At 53.4% G+C, this 5354-nt stretch overlaps 1 protein-coding gene across 1 annotated transcript in view; it reads right to left on the reverse strand.

Annotated features, from left to right (window-relative positions):
• Window positions 1-5354, reverse strand: part of ARHGAP17 (Rho GTPase activating protein 17) — a gene marked incomplete at its 3' end in the record, with an annotated part of 79092 nt that overhangs the window by 2202 nt on the left and 71536 nt on the right. The window lies entirely within an intron of this gene.

The following is a 5354-nucleotide window of genomic DNA, read 5'->3' on the forward strand; positions in this document are numbered from 1 at the left end:
GTGCCCTCCTGTCTGGTCCAAAAGCAAGGAGGGCAGAGACCAAGGCCCCGGCAGAATCTTGCACAGGTGGGAAGGGGACACCTGGCTTTGGGCTGGACCCAAGGAAAAGCACAAAAAAGGTACCCCCTGCCTCCCCCCCGCCCTTAACACATGGCACGATCCAGCGGAGCAAGAGAACTAGGCTCTCGTGCGGCTTCTTTTCAGTGGGGCCATTGCAGGGGAAAGTCTGCGGACTGCGCTCCTGCAAGGACGACCGCTGCTCTCTAGAGCTCCTAAAACCCTCTGACCCATCTTGCCTCTCTCTAATACTCCTAGTTTCAGAGTAGGCATGTGCGTTTCGGGATCCCGAACCGAAAAAAAGTTTTTTTGGCTTTCGGGATCCCAAAATGGCATTCTAAGGCTTTTCCGAAAGCCGGAAAAAAATCCCAAAAAAATTCAGGATTTCTTTCGGCATTGCCGAAAAATGGCTTTTTGGGCTTTAAAGTTTAAAGGGCGGCAGGGAAACCCCGTTTTCCCGCCGTTTTCTCCTCTTTCCATGTGTGACCCGTGCATAAAGGGCAAGATCGCCGAGCGGACCAACGAGCTAACTCGATGGAGGAATCTTCTCTCCAAGAGAGTTGGGAAGATGCGAGCCAAGATGGGAACATTGTCAGCTGCGGGAGGGGAGGGTGCCAGCACCTCGAGTGCTGTTGGTAGGCAGCGTCCCCCTTAAGGCTCCCGCCACCAGGAATCCTGAGAGGGCATTCATGGGGTGGATCCTTGGCCCCTCTGGGAGCAGAGGTCCCACAAGAGAGGACACGGCGGCTGCGGTGGTGAGGGAGTACCTCGCGGAGCCCTACGAGCCGGAGTCCGTCTGTCTGCCTAGCTATTGGGCCATGAAGGAGGCGGTCTGGCCGGCCCTCTCTGCCGTGGCCCTGAAGCTACTCTCGTGCCCTCCGACGAGCATTTAGAGCGAGCGCGTCTTTTCCCATGTGGGCGACATTGTCTGCCCGCATCGCTCTCGCCTGAGCCCCTGGTCAGTTGAGCAGTTGGTCTTCCTGAAGGTCAACTTGCCACTGTTCGGTTTCCCGGAACTGGCGTATGAAGATTGAGGTGAGCACATCCTTGTGCCTGCCATCCTCTCTTGCTCTGTGCTGGGAAATTGGGCTACGCTCTTCACTAGATGGTAGGGCAAAGTAGCAGCCAGGGCCCCCATGACCACTTTTGATTGGCACACAAATGCCCCACCAACCAACCTCCCCACTTCCATCCCACCTGCAGCAGAAATGCTTACACAGACAGACCCCACACCTAAGTTCCACGGCCAGCTGCCGCCGCCACCCATCCCAAACCAAAATTTCATGCTGAAACGTAATACAACAGCATCACACACTGATTGTTCTCCATCTCCAATGGTAGAGTGGGGTAGGCCAGCCAGAAACCAGCAGCGCCACACACGGGAGCACCATTGTGTGAGTGACAGTCTGCAATGCATTAGTCCCTGGAGTCTGAGTAAGCTGTGGCATCTAGTTTGTGAGCTGAAAATCTTGTGAGCTATTGATTTCTGGGTACTGCATAAGTAAGTTTGCTCTAGAGGCATCCTTCCTCCTGCCTAAGAGGAACAGTTGTGTGAGCCAGCAGAGAAAGAGAGAGAGAGAGATTAGAGACCAGAAAACTGTGAGCTGGCTCACACTAACTCAGCTTTGGTCTGTTGTCACTGACAGTTTCTTTATTTTTAGGGGCGTGGTGGGGATAAGGGAGGGGGAGCCTGTGATGAATGCGGCTGCCACACCTAGACTAAGCCTCCTCAACTGAGGCAGGCAGGCAGTGATGATGGCTGGTGTCGGTGTACTGCTGCGAGACAGGAGGAGGTTCACTGGACAGATAGACGAAACGATAACCCCTCCATCTCACTTTCTGAAGCATTAGTGGGGACTGGGAGGCAGGGCTTCTTGTTGTTGTGGTGTTGTTCTCTCACACAGGTTGACAAGTCTAGGCACATCAGAGATGGACAAGCAAACTGACAGGAGAAGACAGAGGCTGCTTCCTTGGCAGGGGAATCATGAAGGCACACATTCTGACTATGGTAAAGGTCTGACTTCATAAGCCTTCCTCGCTAAGAGGGCGGCGATCACGCCAGGCCACGGTTTTTGGGCAAAGTTTAACAATGAGGTCTTGGCAGGTAATCAGAGACAGACGTGTGTTGAGGTAAGATGACATGATGAGTTCTCTGTCTCATCTGTCATCTTCTCTACACGCATCTGTCTCTGTGAGGCTGCGTCCTTTGACTGATGCAGTGGTGGGGTGGGCTTCTTGTTGTGGTGTTATGGTTCTTTCACAGGTTGACGAAGAAGTCTAGGCACACAGTCAAGCTGACAGGAGAAGAGACAGAGGCTGCCTCCTTGGCCAGGGATCATGGGGACACACCTTCATCTGCACTAGGAGCGTTTTCATGGTACCTGTGCTAAGTGGGCGGCCGGCAATCTGTCCAGCCCATGGTTTTTGGTCCAAGGTCAACAAAGAGGTCTTGGCAGGCAATAGACGGACATATGTTGACTAGGTAAGCTGACATGATGAGACAGAGAGGCTGTCTCCTTTGACAGATACCTGAAGCGCCCTGACTTGCCTATATACTGTCAAGCGCCTCATGTATCTGCCTAGGTGGGCCGCGTCACTCCAGGCCACGGTTTCTCTCGGTGGATGATGGGCGGCTTTTAGAATGTTTTGGTGTTTTCTGGATGTGAACTCAACTTGGTTAAAGAGCTTGTTGAAAAATGAAAGAAAGAAAGACAGAAAGAAGCTGAGCCAGAGCAATCTGCCCCCTCAAAAACCTGGCTCACACTAACTCAGCTCAGAGGTAACATTGGTTTACCTTGGGCATGGTCAGGGCTTCTTGTTGTGTTGGACTTTTTCACACAGGTTGACAAAGAAGTCCCACTCTCCAGGCACAGCAGAGATGGACAGGCAAGCTGACAGAAGAAGACAGGCTGCTTCCTTGGCATGAGACAGATGGGCTGCCTCCCTTGACAGAAGCCTGAAGTGCCCACAGCCTTGCCTATATTGCTGTCATGCACTTCCAGGCATCTGACAAGGTGGGATGCATCACAACAACAAGCCATGGTTTATCTCGGTAGATAATGGCTTTTTGAATTTTTTGGAATTTTGTGGACGTCACGTGAACTGACAGAAGGAGGAGGAGGAGGAGACAGGCCACACTTCGCTTGGTCGGTTGTGGACTCTTGCCTTTATTTGCTAAGTAGACAAGAGCCTAATCGACCAACGAAGTGGCCTGCATTCACTCCACGGCATGGTTTTTTGACTAATGAAAACATAGCAGGATGCTAGAAGACTGACGTCCTGTGGTTTCAACTTCCATCCAGCATCTTGATGCATTGAGCGGTGACCATGGAGGAGGGCCCTCTGGGGTTGCCAGGGAGACGTCCCTGTGTGAATCTCCAAGTCCTGACCTGCACTGCTGGGAACGGGGCGGGGGTTCCCACAGGCCAGCTGCTGGATGTTTTTGCCTGCCTGCCTGCCCCTGCCAGGTGGGGCTGTGGCTATCTTACTTCCTTGGTGCCACCTTCCTAGAGGTATCAAACATGGGACCCCCCCTGGATGATTCCCCAACCCGGGAATCATCATATCTCAATCTTTGGGCACCCCCTGGAGAGTTGGGAGCCACTCTAATTTGGGGGCATCTGGGTTCTTCTGACCTCCCTTTGCCTCGAGAGAGGCAAAGGGAATGAATGGCATGCATTGCACCTTGGCACAGTTTGTGGGGGGATTTTTTTCTTGTTGTGGTGTTGTTGTTGGTCTCTCACACAGGTTGACAAAGAAGTCTAGGCACACAGTCAAGCTGACAGAAGAAGACAGAGGCTGCCTCCTTGGCCAGGGACCATGAGGGCACACCTTCTGCTGTGCTAGGAGTGTCATCCTGGTACCTGTGCTAAGTGGGCAGCCAGCAATCTCACCTGGTGTTTACAGTTGTCAAGGCTCAACAAAGAGGTCTTGGCAGGCAATGAGACATGATGAGACAGAGAGGCTGCCTCCCCTTGACAGTGGTCTAAAGTGCGCTGACTATATTGCAACCGTCTGGCAGCAGTTCAGGCAACTACTAACAAGGTGGGCCACGCGGCGTCACTCCAAGCCACGGTTATCGGTGGAAGATGGATTTTATACTGTTTTGCTGTTTTCTGGATGTGAACTGACAGGAGGAGGAGGAGGAGGAGGAGGAGGAGGAGGAGGAGACAAGGGCGCACTTCGCTGTATCGCATGTTGGACCCTGTCTGTCTTTGCTAAGTAGACATGACTCTTCATGCGTGTGACGAAGTGGCCTGCGATCACACCAAGGCATGGTTTTTGGCCTAAACAAATCATAGCCCCTGCCTGGTGGGGGGGTGGGGCTATCTTCCTTCCTTAGTCGCCGCCACCCACTCACTGGATTCACAATCACAACGCCTTCCTACAGGTATCATATGGTGGGACCCCTATGGATGATTCCCCAACCTGGGAATCATCATATCTCAATCTTTGGGCACCCCCTGGAGAGTTGGCGGCCACTCTGATTTGGAGTAATTTGGGTTCCTCTGGCCTACCTTTGCCTCTCTTCAGGTGCGCTGCCGCTGAGTGGGGATTCGCGCACACACAGTGATTGCTCATGTCACTTGCACAGGCCCTGCCTGCCCCCCTCCAGTTATGCTGCAGAAATCCTCATGTTTGGACTGAGTCCAGTTGGGTGACTGGCACAGAGAGGTTGTTGAGGGGGGTTGATTGCTCTGGTTCTGCAGCTGGGCATGGTGGCTGACATGCTCCCCTATGTAGGCTGCTGCCACCACAGAGGGAGATTGTCTGGTTTGCTTTTGGGGGTTTTCGGGCACTGCCTGGCACATTGGCACACTTGTGGTGTACTGGTTCTGCTGCTGGGCCTGGCTGGCTAGTATTGGCATTGGCAGTGCACATAATAGGTCCCTCAGCCTGTGTGCTGCCGCTCCAGTCCACTGCAGTCTGGACTCTGGAGAGATTCTCTGGTTTGACCTAGTTCAACCTCTAATGGTTTTGGGGCACTGACTGGCATAGTGGCATGGCAACCTGGCTGGCACAGGTGTCAGATTGCTCTGGTTCTTCTGTTGCTGGGGCCTGGCTGGCATGCACTTGCTCCCTCAGTCTGTAGGCCGGAGGCCGCTGCCGCTGTCTGCAGAAATTCTCTGGTTTGCACAAAGTTGGTTCTGGGCAGTGGGCACTGATCGTTTGCACCTTGGCACAGGTTGTGGGTGGGGGCAGATTGCTCTGGTCCTGCTGCTGGGCCTGTCTGGCATTGGCATGGCAATGCACAGACATGCTACCTCACCTCAGTGCTGCTGCTGTAGAGAGATTCT

This window comes from Gekko japonicus, unplaced genomic scaffold, assembly GCF_001447785.1.
Source record: "Gekko japonicus isolate JY-2015 unplaced genomic scaffold, Gekko_japonicus_V1.1 scaffold2717, whole genome shotgun sequence".
In the NCBI taxonomy this organism is placed as follows: Eukaryota; Metazoa; Chordata; class Lepidosauria; order Squamata; family Gekkonidae; genus Gekko; species Gekko japonicus.